This window comes from Eleginops maclovinus, chromosome 9 (genome assembly GCF_036324505.1).
Source record: "Eleginops maclovinus isolate JMC-PN-2008 ecotype Puerto Natales chromosome 9, JC_Emac_rtc_rv5, whole genome shotgun sequence".
NCBI classification, from domain to species: domain Eukaryota; kingdom Metazoa; phylum Chordata; class Actinopteri; order Perciformes; family Eleginopidae; genus Eleginops; species Eleginops maclovinus.
Window position 1 is genome coordinate 492,754 of NC_086357.1, and position 7,531 is coordinate 500,284.

The 7,531-nt window shown below is 47.0% G+C and overlaps 1 protein-coding gene across 2 annotated transcripts in view; it reads right to left on the bottom strand.

Moving 5' to 3' along the window:
- Positions 1–6,116, bottom strand: part of frem1b (Fras1 related extracellular matrix 1b) — a 65,651-nt gene extending 59,535 nt beyond the window's left edge. For both annotated transcript variants that reach the window (XR_010166394.1, XM_063890725.1), the window contains exon 1: positions 5,934–6,116. The gene's annotated coding sequence lies outside the window, so the exon portion shown is untranslated. The remainder of the gene's footprint in view (positions 1–5,933) is intronic.
- Positions 6,117–7,531: the final 1,415 nt, after the last annotated feature.

Sequence of the window (7,531 nt, forward strand, 5' to 3'; positions counted from 1 at the left end):
CAATGTGTCACTTCCCATTCAGCCAGACGAGCGTCGGTTCGTTAGTTTGGGTTTGAGCTGAGTGTGTGTGACCTCACAGTGCCTCCAGCTCTGCGGAAACAGACATGCATGGAGCTCAGGAAATGTGTGAACTTTATAATGCTTTCTGCAGACTTTGTGCATGTGCTGATTCCGATTTTGTCAGGGTTGGGGAAACAGGACCCAAGTGCAGTAAATCAAGGGGAGGCAGGTAAGGGTCCAAACAAAAAGCGAGCTTTATTCAAAAGCTGTTGATGAAAACACGAAGCAAGGGGAACACAGGACATGAAAAACACTTAGCTTCAAACATGAAGGGCGACAGGAACAGGCAGGTATAATGGACAAGATCAGGGAAGAAATGACGACAACCGATCAGACAAAAGGGAAACAGGGACTAAATACACAAGGGTAATCACAAGATAAGAGACAGCTGGAAGGGGGAGGAGAAACACAGGGGCAATAGGTGAACACAATGACACAATCAGGCACAGGAGGGAAACGCAGACAGAAAAGGAAGCTTAACATGACACAAGAGGGAAAACATTTCAAAATAAAAACACAACACACATGACATACGAAACAAGGATCATGACAGAACCCCCCTCTCAAGGGGTGGATTCCAGACGTCACAACAAAGTCCAAAAAAATCCAACAGGGTGGGTGGAGGGGGTCTGGAGGAGGTTACGCATGACCAAGGCCAAAAGGGTGGGTGGAGGGGGTCCGGAGAAGGGATTCGGGCAGGCGGGTCGGGGTCAAGACAGAGGACGAGGAGGGTGTCTTGGGCGGACGACCCGGGGTCAAGGCAGAGGACGAGACGGGTGTCTCGGGTGGATGGTCCACGGGCAAGGCAGAGCATGAGACAGAGTATGGACAGGGCTTGTGGCAAGGGAACTCCGGAGGCCGGAGACAGGGGCAGAGACAGGGGCGTAGAACACGGTGAGGGAACTCCGGAGGCCGGAGACATGGGCGTAGACAGGGGCATAGACCATGGCGAGGGAACTCTGGAGGACCACCTGGAGGACAGTGGAATAGCTCCGGAGGACGACCTGGAGGACGGTGGAAAAGCTCCGGAAGGCGGCGAGACAGTTCCGGGGGACGACCTGGAAGGCGGCGAGACAGTTCCGGAGGATGGCCTGGAAGGCGACGAGACAGCTCCGGAGGACGGCCTGGAGCACGGTGAGAGAGCTCCGGGGGAACGGCCTGGAAGGCGGCGAGACGCCTCTGGAGGAGGGGCTGTAGGACGGACTGGAGGACGACAAGACGCCTCTAGACGACGGGCTGTAGGACAGGCTGGAGGATGGCGAGACGCCTCTGGACTACGGGCTGAAGGGCGGCGAGACGCCTCTGGACGACGGGCTGGAGGCCGACGGGCTGGAGGCCGGCAGGACCGCTCTGGAGGAAAGTAAGGAGCACCTGGCGCAGGAGGCAGCAGGGCCACCGAGGAAACAGGAGCACCAGCCGGCGGGACCCCAGTTGGTACTGGCGTCTGCGGGACCCCCGAAGAGGCAGGAGATGGCTTTGGTGGGAACCCGGGTGGTACTGGCGTCGGCGGGACCCCCGAAGAGGCAGGTGCAGGGGCCGGCAGCACCACCGACGGGACACGAACTAGAGTTGGGGGGACATGAGCTTGAGTCGGCGGGGCGCCCGACTGGACAGGGACATGGATTGGTGGGACCACCAACGGAACAGGTGTCGGAGGGACCACCGACTTGACGGGGTGAGGAGTTGGCGGGACCCCCGGCGGAACAGGTGATGGCGGGACCCCAAACGGAGCAGGTGTTGGCAGAACCCCCATCGGAACAGGAGCAGATGTTGGCGGGACCCCCATCGGAACAAGAGCAGGTGTTGGCGGGACCCCCATTGGAACGGTTGATGGCAGGACCCCCAACGGAGCAAGTGCAGGTGTTGGCGGGACCCCCATCGGAACAGGTGACGGCAGGACCCCCAACGGAGCCGGAGCAGGAGTTGGCGGGACCCCCGGCGGAACAGGTGATGGCGGGACCCCAAACGGAGCAGGTGTTGGCGGAACCCCCATCGGAACAGGAGCAGATGTTGGCAGGACCCCCATCGGAACAAGAGCAGGTGTTGGCGGGACCCCCATTGGAACGGTTGATGGCAGGAGCCCCAACGGAGCAGGTGCAGGTGTTGGCGGGACCCCCATTGGAACAGTTGACCGCAGGACCCCCAACGGAGCAAGTGCAGGTGTTGGCGGGACCCCCATCGAAACAGGTGACGGCAGGACCCCCAACGGAGCCGGAGCAGGTGTTGGCGGGACCCCCATCGAATAGGTGTCGGAGGAACCACCGACTTGATGGGGTGAGGAGTTGGCGGGACCCCTGGCTGCAGGGGGCTTGGCTGCAGGAGGCTTTGCTGCAGGAAGCGTCACTGCTGTGACATGAAGTTTTAGGACAGGGTGCAGGGGCTTTCTGGGGAAGTGACAAATGTTCTTAAATAGTCCGGCAGTGAGCTCTCGAACCAAGGCTTATCTGCCAATTCCCGGCGTGTATGAAGGAGAGCTGCATCCTGAGCCTCTTTAGAACCTGCTCTCCTTCACTCTCCATAAATACATAAAATGTGGTAGGAAAATTCCACAAGAGCATCCTCAATAAGTACTGCTGGGTCCATCGGTAGTTCGGTCGTTCTGTCAGGGTTGGGGAAACAGCACCCAAGTGCAGTAAATCAACGGGAGGCAGGTAAGGGTCCAAACAAAAAGCGAGCTTTATTTGTAAGCTGTTGACGAAAACACGAAGCAAGGGTAACACAGGACATGAAAAACACTTAGCTTCAAACATGAAGGGCGACAGGAACAGGCAGGTATCATGGGCAAGATCAGGGAAGAAATGACAACAACCGAACACCAGACAAAAGGGAGACAGGGACTAAATACACAAGGGTAATCACAAGACAAGAGACAGCTTGAAGGGGGAGGAGAAACACAGGGGCAATAGGTGAACACAATGACACAATAGGCACAGGAGGGAAATGAAGACAGGAAGTGAAGCTTAACATGAAACAAGAGGGGAAACATTTCAAAATAAAACACAACACAAGGACATGACAGACACGAAACAAGGATCATGACAGATTTATTTTAGACTTGGGTTTGGGGTTTTAAAGTACCTGCATTCATGTCTTGTATTTGCTTTCCTATGTGCCAGTGATTATGTTTTAAGTATAGGCCTACCGCATGTGTGTATTATGTCAGTGCTTCTGCTTTGCATGTTTCAATGAAAGTGTTTATTAATGAAGAATAATGTTGTCATATTTGATATTGATAACAACATTGATATCTCTGCATTTCATTGCTTTGTATGGTGTATTATTATTACTATGCATGCTTTAAAAGATCCTAACTTTGTTAAGTTCTTTTTTCAGACTTTTAATATCTTTCCACCGAATACACATTTTACACATTTACAGCACTGTTTAAGGTCAAGTGTGAAATATAAAATTATTTCATGCGTTTTGAGTTGAAAATGTGTACATTTTCAGAAAACGGTTGTTGACATCACAGTAGAAATCGCAGAAGTTGTGACAGTTGGAAACCATCATAACACAGCATATTTTTTACAGTTCAAAGTGATTAACATATACTCAGTACTGTGGGCAGTCCCCACAGGAGCAAGTTGGGGTTAGTGTCTTGCCAAGGGACACAACGACATGCTGACTGCTATGGGGATTGAACAAGTGCTCCCCTGATCCGAAAATCAGTGCACTATACCACTGTGTCACAGCCCCCCTGAATATGTTTGTTTGAGGAGATTGGACGGGCAGACCCTGACTGCTGCTGCCGGTGAGTGGAATAAACAAGTGTTAAAGAAGTAGTAGTAATTACTCCAAAGGATTGTTTTTTCGATGGAACGTTCCCCACACCCTGTGGGCGTTTTTCTGGCATCGACACGCAGCTGCTAACATGGCCCGACACTGACAAGACATTACAACACACACAATACATTTAGCTTTATTCTAAAATCACAGGGTTACTTATCACCGAGAGTAGTGGTTTGTGACAATAGTTCGGTTTATATCCCACCTAGCTTACACAGCATAGCACACTGCAATGAGCCTTTTCAAAATACACTTTGGCCAATAGTTCTTCAGACACTCACTCCTTGCCATCTCTCCTAGAGGGATATATATTTTTCTAGTCTCACCTGCACAAAGCCTCAGTATTTGTGGTTTTTCTCTGTAGAATTAAATGAGCGTTGGATCCAAACAGCAGGACTCTGAGACAGGACGCCTGGTAAAGGACCTGCCTGCGGCTCTGATGGCTGACACGGTCTCACTGCAGCTCTGAGGGGAACACTGTTCTAAATGAAACATGATAATTCACTGAGAATGGACATCAGTCACACGGGTCTGGACTCTGAACTGCATCCTCAAATAATTCCTTAAAAATGTATATCTATTCCAAACATGTCGTATATTTAGCGCTTCCTTCATATGTCCATGTTTTGTAAATGCAAGCAGCCCAAGGCCAAACAATATTTACACCACAGAATATTATTTCTACAGCTAAAAACGTACTAAGGTACTACTAATGTTACGGTTAGCACTACTTCCTGAATGACTGCTGGTCACACTACACACAACAACAACTTCTACTACAGCTAATGTTCAGGTACTTTCAAAAGCACGGTTGGCAGAGCTGCTGTTATGTTAGGATAGGATTAGAATCATAGTTTATCCGTCAGTAAATATGTTTGTAAGTCAATATGTGAGTTTACCTGTTTTGCTTTGCTTATCTGTGAGTTTTATCTGTTTGTACATATGTTAATCCTGTCTGTTCTTAAAGTTTTCGGTCAATACATGAGTTTTCCTGTATGTAAGAGGGTTCATCTGTCATCTGTTTGCAAAGGGGTTTATCTGCTTGTACATGAGTGTATCTCTTTTTACCTACTTTTATCTATTAATACTTAAGTTTATTCTTTCATTAGTAACTTTTATCTATCAGTACAAGATTTTATCTGTTGGTACCCTGGTTCACCTTCACCTATCTATAGGTTTATCCATTTATCACTGAGTTAACCGGTTCTTATTGGAGCTTCTTTACTTATTTGTGAATGTATTTGTTCATATGTAACTTTATCTGTTTGCATGTGAGTGTGTCTGTTAGTATGAGAGATCTATTTGATGATGAATCTTTTATTAGGATGTTTATCTGTGTTTATCTCTATCTTATGGCAATTTCTATGACCATTTGTTGGTACATAGGTTTAATCAGTTTTAAACTTAAGTAATTTGAGTTGTTTATGTAATTTATTGGTTGTGTGAATTATGTAGGTGAGTTGATCTGTCCAAACATGATATTCTTTGTAAGTTTATCCCTCTGCATGTTAGTTGACCTGTTTGTTAAGGAGTTTCTTTGTTAAGTTTGTGCGTTTGTAAATAAAATGTATCTTTGCATATTTGTTAATACCGATTTGATTGCTTACTATAGTGAGTCTTTCTGTCCAAAAACAAGTCCATATGTTCATACTTCCCTTATCTCTAGATGTATGGAGTGTATCTGTCCGTACACGAGTTGACCTGTTTGGTGGTGAGTTTTCCTATCCTCATTGAGAGTTTATTTGTCCAAATAGTGAGTTTAACTGTCTATCGAGTGACTGGCGGTCTGCAGCAGTTCATGTTCTTGTTGTTGCAGCACTGCAGCAGCTCACACACTGCAACAACACACTGCAGAGAAAGTTTCCATTCACCTCCTGCTGCTCTAATTACACCCACAGCCTGTAAAACTGAGGGGACACACTCCCATAAACGTGAATGTTTTACATTGGAAACCAAAAGACTAATAGAATTGAGAGACCCAAAGCAATGACATCCCCCAATTTTTACTAGTTTGAGTTTCTTTTCACCGCCATGACCTGTTGGATGAGAGCAATAACCAAGAGTGTGTGAAGCTTGTTAGCACCTACCTTCAATATGTTGGAGCTTCTTTGTTCGTCTTCTTCACCTTCTGCACACGCTCATAGGAAGAGTAAACACACACACAGACACACAAACTCAGACATTCACACTTTTGCCAGCACCCACCCCTCTTCCACAGCTCACTGAAACCACAAGGTGTCTGGCATCCAACAACAGAGAAAAGAGGGGTAAACTGTGAGATAGGGAGAACAAAGGGGTGTGCGAGTTCCTCAAGTCTGTCCTAAAGCCAGAAACCAGAGCAAGAGAGAGAGAGAGAGAGAGAGAGAGAGAGAGAGAGAGAGAGAGAGAGAGAGAGAGAGAGAGAGAGAGAGAGAGAGAGAGACAGGCAGACAGGAAACGTGGTGAGAGGTTTCCAGGACTTTGTTTTTTACAACCTCACTGCCTCTTACTTTGTCTCTGGCTTTATTTATTTCTCTGGGACGCAGATACACGTGGAAATCTGCCATTCTCTCTCATAAGTCTTGTACTCCAAATATCTGGACCACCTGAACCACAACAAGGTTTTAATGCTTGTTGTCGAGTATTCATACATTTGTGATCAGATTTGTTTATTGCCAGTATGTTACTTTGGATGAAACATACTGGTTTCAACAGGGAGACAATTTTTCTTCTACCTCAGTGCTGTGGTGGTTCCAGAGGGACTGGGAACGTCTGCTGCCCTCATTCATTCCTGGTGACAAAACACACACAGGTCAAATCCCCACTGAGCTGCTGCTCACAAGTCAGTGTAAAAAACTGAGCTGAGTTGACCTCTTACACTTTCTAAGCACACACACACACACACACACACACACACACACACACACACACACACACACACACACACACACACACACACACACACACACACACACACACACACACACACACACACACACACACACACAATCTTAAAGAGTCTAAAACTCACTAAGCAGTGTGCTGATGTCCTGTAAGTGTTTGAACACATGTTGTTTGTGGAGGGCCTGATCGCTGGGAAAACCATTCAGGAGGAAGGAAATGTTCTGAAGAGCACTCAGTCATTTCTGCCCGGTGAAAACGTTGGATCTCTAGATGTTGAAAAAAGTCTATAGGATCAGATAAAAATTGCATCACCATAAAGCTAAAAACACGCTGGTTTCCTGAGCCCATGAAGTTTGAGCTTGTTTCTTTAGATATAGATAAAAGTAGACAACAGTATAGAAACGGGTTCAGATTAACTATAACTAACTATAAACACCTACAGTAACATACATATTAATGCAGCTATAAAATGAACCCAAATAGTATATCATGTTTAATAGTATAACACTGATAATTCTTATTGATTTGAGTTTGGAAGCAGAATACTTCTTACGCCACTGGATTTGACGGGGTCATAGAGCAGTCGCTCTTAATCACAGCAGTCAATCAGGAATGCGTTTGTTTTTCTTCATGCCTGCCTCCCTCCAACTGTTGCCGTCAGTTAGGTCCCTGATCTCAGCGGAGTAAAGACAACATGACAACATTTATTTTGAAATAAACCATGTGCTTATTTCTTCCAGTCCAGCCCTCATACAGACTATTGAATCTTTTCCGTCATCACAGTTTTAACACTTGCTCTCCA